The 12,045-nt window shown below is 46.0% G+C and overlaps 1 long non-coding RNA gene across 1 annotated transcript; it reads left to right on the top strand.

The window, feature by feature from the left end:
• Nucleotides 1–3,674: 3,674 nt before the first annotated feature.
• LOC111838956 (uncharacterized) lies at nt 3,675–12,045 on the top strand. The gene is made up of 5 exons (XR_011985020.1): nt 3,675–3,767; nt 3,855–3,958; nt 10,480–10,624; nt 10,745–10,871; nt 11,326–12,045. It is a non-coding gene; the product is annotated as an uncharacterized lncRNA (long non-coding RNA).

Genomic DNA, 12,045 nt, shown 5'->3' with positions numbered 1-12,045 from the left:
CTGTTACCATAAACACATAATAAGTGATACAGTGATATAAACTTTCACAATGTGGGGCAATTTTAAGCACAAGATCAATGTAGTATTGCGATAGAAATGTAGCGTTGCAGAATATGGATAAGTGTTGTTATCGGCTAACATTGGTCATTTTTTTAGCTTAATATGAGTGATATTGTGACTACAGCTCAGAACTTAATTACTGCAATAAACAGTAATCTACAGACTACACGCCGTACAAATGTGGAACAACAGAGTCAACGATCCACCACATCGCAGAATTCTGCACGACAGCCTTCTGTCTACCAGGAAATGGCTAGGTTGTTATTATTGCTTTTTAAACTTCTATAACTTTGTCCAAATGCAGTATTAAGATTAAGGTTGTTTAATAATTGCTCATTTATGTTTAGGTCATTCCCAGGCTTGTTTCAAAAGGGTGCAAAGGGCAAGGCAAGGTTTACTCCTCAGAAGAGGAAGCTACCTAGGTCGACTCCAGTGTCCTTTTATCTTTTGCCAAAAAACACATCAAAAACACCAAAGGGAACTGATGAATTCAAATTAATTCAAGCTGGACTTCGGAAAAGGACTGTGATACTTAATGATGATATGGATCATGCTGAAGTATGTTTTTATTAATGATACAATGCTAAAATAGTATACATGCTTACATACATACCATATATATTTTACTTGTGACTTGTGACATACATACCATATATATTTTACTTGTGATGATTAGTGTACTAATTATATTTTATATGAAGGTGTCTTCATTGCTGTGTCAAGAATTCCCCAAAATGGAATGTTTGAAAGGAGGCAGGCTACTGTATAAAGCTATAGGTACTGAACAATAACGCACATGCTTAAAATGTGTAAAAGTACAAGTACTGGTTAAATATAATCCTTCAGTCCCTGCGAGCAAATGTGCATGTACAGTATATACATTTGGGTCCATAATCAAGTGCCCACTAGCCCAATACTCTCCCTCCTTCTCTCTCCCTTCTTCCCTCTTCCATCATTTCCTTTTAGGTGGAAGTGGACAGAGACCTCTGTCTGTAATTGCCCCAGAATCAGAGGGCTATACAGGAGGATTGGTCACAAAAGTGAGCTGTGGGGGCAAATCTATCATTTACATAGTACCGCTTCAAGTTGAAATTAACATGACCCCATTGCCTCCAAATGCTGAAGAATTTAAAAAAATGCCTAGAACATTGTGCACTAGGTGCAATGAAGAAATGCCACTGCAGGTCCTGGCTATTCATTACAAGTGCTGTAATACCAACAGTAGTGAAAGTACTTCTGACAATGAAACTACAACTGTGGATGCTGAAGAGTCTAGGAATCAAGCTGTGGTAAACCATTGTGTTTTTAAATACCTAAAAAAAACTTTATGGTAAAATGTCAATGCCCTTTTAAGATACAGTATTGGTGATCTGTAATTCTGTTTGACATAAGGAAAGTGACCATGAAATTGAGTTTGTCGCTGCTGTGCAAAATGGAGATCCATCGAACAAGGTTTGTACATTAACAACTTTAGTAATTTATTTATTTGACTATTATTTCTAGTAGTTCCACTCTTGCACCAGTTATTCAATTAACTGCTATTTACATATTTTTAGACCGAACAGAGTTGCCCAATTTGCCAGGAAAGCTTTCCCCTACATATTCTTGAGGTGCATGCAAATATATGTGGCGAGAGGTAAGCATGATTTAGGATGTATAAATCTATTGCATTTTTTTTTTTTAACAAAGAACAACAGCACATGTTGAAATAAAACATCTACTTTAGATGTTTATTGATGTTAATTGATCTGAATTTTACACATTGACAAACTTTCATATTTTATTTATTAAAGAATGAATGCGTCAAGTAATCTCATTTATTGATTTACTTATTTTATAATGCAGACCTACAGAAATATCAGACAGTTCAGAAGTGGGACAAGAAAGGCTGCAAGAAGCCATGTACTGGCGTTCCCAACCTGAGGTGCTGGAGGATCCCGTCGCCCTGGAACTAGCCACCCGGGGTGCGGACCTCCTCACGGAGGAGCGCCCTCCCGGACAGCAGTACCCGCTCGGGAGGGTAAGCAAATGCCTTCGCCGCCTGTGCGAGCGTCTCACTCAGCAGAGAGACGAGCGCGTCGCCGAGTGTCTAGGCGACGTGTTTGCGGCGGCTCCGCCTTCCGACGCGAACGGTAAAAAGAAGAGGCGAAGGGGAAAAGGGGAAGAAGCCACCCAGACGCTCTTCCTAGGAGCTTGCTCTCTTCTCCCTGCCTGGGACGACATCGCTGCTGCCCGCCTGGCCGGCTTCCATGCGGAGAAGCCACCTCCGCTGGAGGCTTATTTTTTATCGGCCGGAGCGCCTGCGTCTAGGTGGGATACGCGCCGTAAGGGACGCTATTCCTCGGGTCTCGAGAGCCCTTAAAGGGACAACGCCTTCTCGCTCGGCGCCCCTCTTGCCGCCCGTGCCGAATCTACCGGCCGCACTGCCTGCTCCGGACTTGCCGGCTACGCCGTCTGCTGCAGCTGCCGCCTCTCTGCCCGCGGCTCTGCCTGTTGCAGCTGCCGCCGCCTTGCCAGCGGCATCGCCTGTCCTGCCTGACCCGCCTACCCAGCCTGCGGTCCCTGCTGCTGCCGCCGATCTGCCCGCGGCTGTGCCGCCTGCTGCTGCCGCCGATCTGCCCACAGCACTGCCTGTTGCTGCTGCTGCCGCGATGCCAGCAGCACCGCCTGACCCGCCTGTCCTGCCGCACGCCCAAGGCGCCTGCCGAGGCGCCCCCTGCTGGCCGCACGCCCGCGGCCCTGCCTGAGGCCGCCTCTCCCTTCCTGCCCGCGGCCCTGCCTGAGGCCGCCTCTCCCGTCCAGCCCGACTCTCCTGTCCTGGCCTGTTCTGTTTCTCTGTCTTGTTTCCTGTGTCCCGTTGATGTCTTGCTTTTGTCTTTCAGGTTCTGTTCCCTCGTCCCGTCCGTCGCCTCCTCTCGGGCACGCCCGGTGTGCGCGCCTTTGGGGGGGGGTTCTGTCATGATCCACTCCGTCCGCTCCTGATGTGTGCCACGCCCACCTCGTTACCTCGTGTTCAGCCCTGAGTGTGATCACCTGTGTCCTGTTTGGTCTAGCTTGTCTTTTGTATTTAGTCCTCGTCTGAGTCAGTCTTCCCCAGATCTGTCATTGTATTGTCCGTAGATGTCCGTCTTTCGTGGAATAAACCCTATTTACCTTACTTCCTGGCTGCTCTCGCCTGCTTCCTTGCTCGCCTCCAAGCCGAACGTGACACTAATCATCGCAGAAATAAATTTGTAGTTTTTACAATAGGTTTAGATCATTGTATTCAGTTCCATTTTTTTCCATGTCTGTCCATATCTGGAGAGGATTTTAAGTATTTTAGTAGTGCCTTTCATTTATAATATGCTCATATTTTGTTTGGCAGATATATCTGAAATTCAAACCCAATTTTTTGAACCAAGCACTGACCAAAAAGGGAGGAATCCTGTCTACTCAATATCTGCCCGTGACCAGGGCTACTTCAGGTATTCAAAGCTAATTATAGCAGGTAACCATATTGTTACTAATACTTGTTGACTAACTTGATTTTGTGTGTGAATCTTAGGACTTTTGGAGAAATGTTTGCTGTAAGCTTGGCCCAAGGAGGCCCGCCTCCAAATTTTATGCGGAACTGGAGCTATATCTACCTTGCAACTGGAGATTTTGACAGATTAGTCCTTACCTCTGAAGACGTCACAGCTCAAGAATCCAGAGAACTGATTAGTAAGGTACATGTCTAGTTAAAATTTAAACATTGTTATAATTTAAATATTTAATTTGGTTTGGCTATGTATTGAAATAGAGTGATGTTTCAGGTCACACATGCCACCACAGAGGAACTGCCAGACCTTATTGATGACATATTATCCTGTGGATATACAGGTGTCATATGCCTAGGCAAAAAGGATGAAATTTTAAGGTTTGAGTATTTGCTTTTTTAAATATTCAAACAAAATTTCTCATTTTTGTTAATAACTGCTAGGTGATTGTGTATAACACATCTTTTTGTGTGGAGTTTAAGTCAAGGGAGGTGATGTTACACATATAATTCCTTGGTAAGACCCCACCTAGAATACTGTGTGCAGGTTTGGTGATGTGATGGTTACCGAACGGACCCTGTTTCATGGAAGGGGATTTGGCCAAGGAAAATCAGAGTCAGCATGAGAATAAACTAAATTTAATTTCAAGAAACCATTACAAAATACTCCATCCACTAGCCTGCAACGGACAAATTACAACAGTTGCAGAGCCTCTGGGCTCACACGCCACATAACAAAAGAGAAAAAAAACCTCCCCCCATAAGACTAGACAAGCAAACATATAGCAGGTGGCCAGTACCATTTACAAACCATAGTGAACACATAAATCAATTAACCCTCTAGACAATAATAAAAGACTAAGATAAAAGCACACTCTCTTACATATACAGATAAGCAAATTTCCTAAATAAATACAAAACCAATCCATTCCTTATAGCACATGAAAAGACACCATACAGAGGTAGTTTGGTCAAGGCCACCCCTGTCATCCCCCTGGCCATAATGAACATAGACTAGGCCAATTAGGCCCAGAACCAAATAATAAGGCTTTGCTTCCTGAGGGAACCCTTTTGCTGCCAGACTGAAACCAAAACACCCACCGCACCAAATGGTAATCCCTCTTGAACGCTTTCCCTGTGCGGTCACTCTGTGACCGTCACACCCCCCCCCCCCTTCCGGTCTCACGCTGGAAGGCGGGAGAGGAAATCAGCGGTAGCGTTACTCCGGCCAGGAATATGGCGGATAGCGAAACGATATGGCTGCATAGCCAAGTACCAGCGGGTAATGCGGGCATTAGAGTCCCGCATGCGTTCCATCCATTGCAGAGGCTGATGATCTGTCTCCAAAAGGAACTCGCGACCCAGGAGGTAGTACCTGAAGGTGTCAAGAGCCCATTTCACCGCCAGGCACTCCTTCTCAACTGTTGAATACCGGGTCTCCCTTGGATACAGTTTGCGGCTGATGTATGCCACTGGATGCCTCTGGTCCGTTTCCCCTTGGAGAAGCACCGCACCTATACCTGTGTCAGAGGCATCAGTCTGCAACACAAATGGCTCTTTGAAATTAGGACAGTACAATACAGGCTCATTACACAGCACGGTCTGTATGTCCTCAAAAGCCTTCCTGGCATCTTCAGACCACTGCACCTGGACTGGAGAAGTCTTGCGTGTCAAATCTGTAAGGGCAGCTGCCCTAACAGAAAAGTTGGGCACAAATCTTCTGTACCACCCGGCCATTCCCAGAAACGACCGTAATTGGGTCTTAGATTGAGGCAAGGGGCATCTCTGGATAGCCTCCAGCTTCTGCACCTGTGGCTTGATGACCCCCCCCCCCAATCACATAACCCAGGTACTCTGCCTCCCTCTTAGCCATGGCACACTTAGCAGGGTTGATGGTGAGACCTGCAGACTCAATCCTGCCCAGAACATCCTTCACGTGCTGGACATGATCTTCCCATGACGCGCTGTACACAATGACATCATCGAGATATGCCGCCGCGTAGCCATTGGTGCCAGCTAACACCTGGTCCATTAATCTCTGAAATGTGGCTGGGGCCCCATGCAGCCCAAAGGGCATTTTAGAAAAATGAAAGAGTCCCCAGGGTGTCCGAAATGCAGTCAGCTCCTTAACAGGATCACTAAGGGGTACCTGCCAATAACCTTTCGCAAGGTCCAGAGTAGTTACCCATTTGGCAGGTCCTAAAGAGTCAATGAGGTCATCAATTCGAGGGGTTGGATATGAATCAAATTTGGATACAGAATTTAAATACCTGAAATCAACGCAGAACCGGAGGGTCCCATCTTTCTTGGGTACCAACACTACCGGACTGCACCATTCACTTTTTGATCTTTCAATGATACCCATGGCCAGCATCTTATCGACCTCCTCCCTCAATCCAGCAAGGAGCCGTTCAGGGATGCGGTAGCTCATGCGTCGAGGTGCTGCACTCTCACAAAGGGTGATATGGTGGGTTACCAATGTGGTATGCCCTGGCTGCTCCTTAAACAGGGCTGGACCACAAAGACGGTTGATATCCGCTTGCTGAGCAGGGGAGAGATGGCTGAGGTCCAGGGCACCCCCCCTTGGCAAAGGTAGATACTGCTCCTCCACCTCATCCTCCTCTGGCACTCGTCGAATCATGAGTGCCTCAACACCCGAACCTGGTCGTTCCCGCCACTCTTTCAGAAGGTTGATATGCAAGACCCGCCTTGGGTGCTTCCGCCCCTGCCTAACAACCTCATAAGTTGTAGACCCCAACTTCCGAGTGACCTCAAAAGGGCCTTGCCATTTCGCCAACAATTTGCTTGAGTCGCTTGGCAACATCACCAACACCTTGTCACCTTCTGCAAAACTCCGAGAACGAGCCCTCTGATCATAATAAAACTTTTGACGCAGCTGAGCCTGTTCAAGATTTTGCTGTGCCAGTTCCGCCATACCCTTCAATCTTTCTCGCATCTGCAATACATATGAGAGGATGTTCTGCGGCTGTGGCAGGCCTTCATCCTGCATCCAGGTTTCTTTTAATAACGCCAGGGGTCCCCGCACATCACGGCCATACAATAACTCAAAAGGTGAAAATCCCGTCGAAGCCTGTGGGACCTCCCGATAGGCAAAGAGAAGATAGGGGAGCCAGTTGTCCCAATCTGCACCGGTTTCACTAACGAACTTCCGTAACATCTGCTTGAGAGTCTGATTAAACCGCTCGGTCAAACCGTCGGTCTGCGGATGATAGGGTGTGGTCCGTATGCCCTTGATCCCTAACAACCAATAAGCCTGCTTAAGGAGCTTGGACATAAAGTTAGACCCCTGATCAGTAATTATGGCCCTAGGGAACCCCACCCTTGAAAACAACTGCACAAGACAGGTGGCTACCGTCCTGGCCTTCACTGCTTTCAAAGCAAAAACCTCGGGGTACCTAGTGGCATAATCTGTGATGACCAACATAAATCTATTCCCAGTTTTACTGCGCTCCAGGGGACCTACCACATCCATCCCCAACTGCTCAAAAGGTGTCCCCACTACAGGAAGTGGCTCTAAGGGGACCTTTGGGGCACATCTGCTGGTAGTTTTCTGGCATTCAGGACACGTTTGACAGAACTCAGCAATGTCCTTGGCCATATTAGGCCAGTAGAAATAACGGCTGACTCGAGAGATTGTCTTCTGTCTGCCTAAGTGGCCTGCCCAGGGAATAGAATGACCTAGGTCAAGAACTACCCCCCTAACTTCCTGAGGGACTACCATCCTTGCCTCTGCCCCTCCCCCTTTAAACAGCACCCCATTCTTAATAACTAACCCCTGTCTAGGAGTCTCTCCCCCAACCCCACTAAGCTGCTCTGCCTGAGCCTGTTGATATAAGGGCCCAACATCCGAGTCCCGCTGCTGCATTAAACTCATATCCTGGGGAAGCTCTAAAGGAACCTCCAACAGCTCTGGACAAACCTCTTCTTGACCCTCAACTACCCCAAACTGAAACTTCTCCTGTCTCCTATGTCTCTTTGTCTTCCTGGTCTTCCCAGGCTGAGATTCACTGTCTGCATGATAAAAAGGCAACACAGAAAGCAGTACTTCTTCCTCACTCTTCTTGGCCATCGCCCTCGTCACTGTCATATTGCACTCACTGCCACCAGGTACTAAATCAAGCAAAAAGGGAAAGTCCTGCCCCAAAATCATCTGATATGGCAAATTATCCACCACCCCAACCTCCAGTAAGCAAGTCTGTCCCAAGACCTGCACATACACACTTGCAGTTGGATACATTCTCTCCTCCCCATGAACACACTTCAATTGGGTCATTGCAGAGTAGTTCCTTAGCTGTAATGGGACCAAGTCAGAAGACACTAAAGACTGCATACTGCCAGTATCTACCAGTGCCCTAATCTCCCTTCCATTCAGGACTACAGCATGACAATAGAGGGCTACAGGCTTCTTGGGAGAGCCAGGCCTAGGTACTGTACATATACACGATTGGTTAGCTGGGTTATTGGGGCATTTTGGTTTTATGTGTCCTTCCTGTCCACACTGATAACACACTGGTGGTTTGGCACCCCCAGTCTTCAATACAAGCTTCTGTTTGGACGGACCACTCCTATCAGCCACAGACATACCCTCACTGCTGCTCTTCTTCAAAGGTAGAGGCTGCTGGACGGACCTGTTGGAATCTCTATTCCCTCTCCACCGGGCATATGTCCAAGGCCGGGCTTTCTGCCGGGCCGCCACAAAGACGTCCGCCAAAGCAGCAGCAGCAGCAGCAGATGCAGGGTTACGTTCCTTAATCCACACCTGGAGTTCTGGAGAGACCAACCGCAGAAACTGTTCTAAAATAATCATCTCCCCAATCTCCTCTTTGGTCTGGCGTTGTGGCTGAACCCATCTCTGGTACAGATCGCGCAGACGGACGTAAAGCTCCTTTGGGGTCTCCTCTTCGCCCACCTCTGCTCCTCGGAACTGCAACCGATAAGTCTCCTGGTTAATATCATATTTCTCCAAGATAGCCTCCTTCAATAACGCATAACTTAAGGCGTCATCCTGGTCCATACTGACATAAGCAGCCCTAGCCTTGCCCGTCAGGAGGGGCGCTAATCTAACTGCCCAGTCAGTTGTCGGCCACTGACACGCCACAGCAATTCTCTCAAACATCACTAAATAGTGCTCAACATTATCAGTCTCACTCAATCGTTGCAGTCTAGGTTCCATCTCTATCTGGGCTCTAACTTGACTACTTGCCCAAGGTGCACCAGTGGGTGGTACTGGACGGCCCCCCATGGCTGACGTTCTCTCTGGTGCTTCAGACCCACCAGCAGCATTAGCAATAACCCCAGGGTCTGGTGTATTTCTTACATACACCTCCCGCTGTAGGAGGCTGAACTGGTGTTGCAATGATTTCCACCGAGTCTCCTGACGTGCTGCCTCTTGCTCCAGCTGGACATCTCGCGCCTGCTGCCATGCCATATGGCTACGGAACATGTCCCGCAGCTCCTGCAAAGAAGGATCTTCAGCTACACCGGCCAACACGGGTTCCATTTCACCCTCATCTTCACCTCCCATGGCCCCTGTCTCCTGCAGGCCAGTTTTTTTCTCTGCGGTGGTAAGTCTCTTTGGCGCCATGGCATCCACAGTCGAAGGCCAAAATGACGGTGCAAAAAGAGCACTACAAACAAATCACCAGTACCAAAAAAAAAAAAAAAAAAAAAACTCCAAAACTCACTACTGCCCTCTCATGGCCATCCCATTTCTGACACCAGTTGTGATGGTTACCGAACGGACCCTGTTTCATGGAAGGGGATTTGGCCAAGGAAAATCAGAGTCAGCATGAGAATAAACTAAATTTAATTTCAAGAAACCATTACAAAATACTCCATCCACTAGCCTGCAACGGACAAATTACAACAGTTGCAGAGCCTCTGGGCTCACACGCCACATAACAAAAGAGGAAAAAAAAACCTCCCCCCCATAAGACTAGACAAGCAAACATATAGCAGGTGGCCAGTACCATTTACAAACCATAGTGAACACATAAATCAATTAACCCTCTAGACAATAATAAAAGACTAAGATAAAAGCACACTCTCTTACATATACAGATAAGCAAATTTCCTAAATAAATACAAAACCAATCCATTCCTTATAGCACATGAAAAGACACCATACAGAGGTAGTTTGGTCAAGGCCACCCCTGTCATCCCCCTGGCCATAATGAACATAGACTAGGCCAATTAGGCCCAGAACCAAATAATAAGGCTTTGCTTCCTGAGGGAACCCTTTTGCTGCCAGACTGAAACCAAAACACCCACCGCACCAAATGGTAATCCCTCTTGAACGCTTTCCCTGTGCGGTCACTCTGTGACCGTCACAGTCACCATACCTCAAGAAGGACATTGCTGCCTTAGAAAAGGTGCAACGAAGAGCTACGAGAATGATTCCTGGTCTTAGAGGAATGTCTTATGAGGAGAGGTTAGCGGAACTGAATCTGTTTAGCCTTGAGCAAAGGAGACTAAGGGGGGATATGATTCAGGTCTATAAGATTCTAACGGGTCTGAATGCTGTTCAGCCAAATGACTATTTCAATATTAGTCTAAATACTAGAACTCGTGGCCATAAGTGGAAATTAGCGGGAGAACATTTTAAAACAAATTTGAGGAATCACTTCTTTACACAGTGTGTAGTTAGAGTATGGAATAGTCTTCCTGCTAGTGTAGTGGAAGCTAAAACCATGGGTTCCTTTAAATCAGAGCTAGATAAGATTTTAACAACTCTGAGTTATTAGTTAAGTTCTCCCCAAACGAGCTTGATGGGCCGAATGGCCTCCTCTCGTTTGTAAATTTCTTATGTTCTTATGTTTTCAAGTGACAGAGCCAGAGACTACATGTCCTCACATTGAAGCACTGTTTAATTTTTATTTCAGAACCATTGTTCTGCACTATCTTGCTCGACTGCTTCCAATGTTGCAGGATATGCGCAAAGGTTTGCAGCTGTACAACCTTCAAAAGGTGATGGAGCTGGACACTGAGCTTTGCCAGCCCTTGTTTGTTCCACTTGAGGATGACAAGGTAAATAACTTGTTTCCCAAAATAGCAGTTCTTTGTCACCCCTTATTAGAATCCCCATAACATATATAGATACTTTGTTGTTTTTTTAGTCATCCCAGTGCTTGTGCTTTTCTTTTATAGCCTGATGCAGACTTCATTATGGCACACTGCACACCCCACTTGAGCGAGAAAGGGATGATGAGGCATACACTTGAAATGGACATTCTTAACAACTTCCAAGATTTTCTACAGGAGGCAGAAGACAGTGGTAAGAGGCATCCTAGAAATACAAGACCAAGATTATCATTGTTAGTGCTATAAGTAGTGCAACAACTAAAACTTAGTTATTGATGGCACGAGATGTGGGCAGTGGTGGCTTGATGGTTAGGGTAGCGCACTTGTAATTGAAAGATTGCAGGTTCGAATCCCCCACCAGCAAGTCACCACTGAGGTACCTTGAGCAAGGTACCGTCTCCAAGCACTGCTCCCAGGGCGCTGAATTAGTTGCCCCCTGCTATGTCACGAAAGTCACATACTGTATGGGTCAAATGCAGAGGTCACATTTCATTTTTGTGTGCTGTGGTGTGTTGACAATGATCACTGATCTCTAAATTACAAGATGTTGCATTTCTAACAATTTGTGTGAAATACTTATGTAAATACAAATGATTTGTCTATCACTACTTAAAGTTAAAACTGATTGTGATTTATTAAATTATTAGGTGTGGGAACCGCTGCTCCAAAACAATGTGAGCTGATAGTTGAAGGTGAGGAATTGGACACAGAAGGGGAGCCCAATATACGAGGTCTAACAGTTCCAGCAATCCTTCAGTGGCTCACTGGCCAGGCACACAAACCAATACTGCCAAGTGAGAAAAACAGCTTTAAAATTCATATAAAGTTTAACCATGACTGTTACACTGAGCCCCATGCAATCTGCTTTCCAACCGTCACTGCCTGTAGCAACACTATTATGTTCCCAACTGCACATATGAAATCATATGCTGAATTTAGAAATGTAATGGCTCTAGCTCTGCGTTTTGGCAACACTTTTTCAAGAATATAAATCAGTGAATATTGTGTTTGAGGAGATTGGCTGACCAGATGTTGTTCATGTGTTAACCATGTTCCTTTATACAATTTTTGTACACAATATTTGTATGAAAAGAACTAAATCTGAAAAGTTTAACTGATTTAAGAGGCTGCAATCTATTTCATTTATTTCATTGATCAGTTGATCAAATTTGAGCTTAATGTAAAAAAGTATATTCTCAGAATATTTTATACAATTTACACAACATTTTGTATGTAAACTACAGTTATGTACAGTTATGTACATTTTATATTTTAAGTTTCATTAAGTGGCAAGGAATTGCTGTATGTACTGTAGCATATTCAAATAAATGTCCCTGCCGAAGCAATCAGAGGGTGATGTGGGGTCA

The sequence above is a fragment of the Paramormyrops kingsleyae genome, chromosome 23 (genome assembly GCF_048594095.1).
Source record: "Paramormyrops kingsleyae isolate MSU_618 chromosome 23, PKINGS_0.4, whole genome shotgun sequence".
NCBI classification, from domain to species: domain Eukaryota; kingdom Metazoa; phylum Chordata; class Actinopteri; order Osteoglossiformes; family Mormyridae; genus Paramormyrops; species Paramormyrops kingsleyae.
The sequence above is the reverse complement of the archived record's forward strand: the minus strand, read 5'-3'. Positions and strand labels throughout refer to the sequence as shown.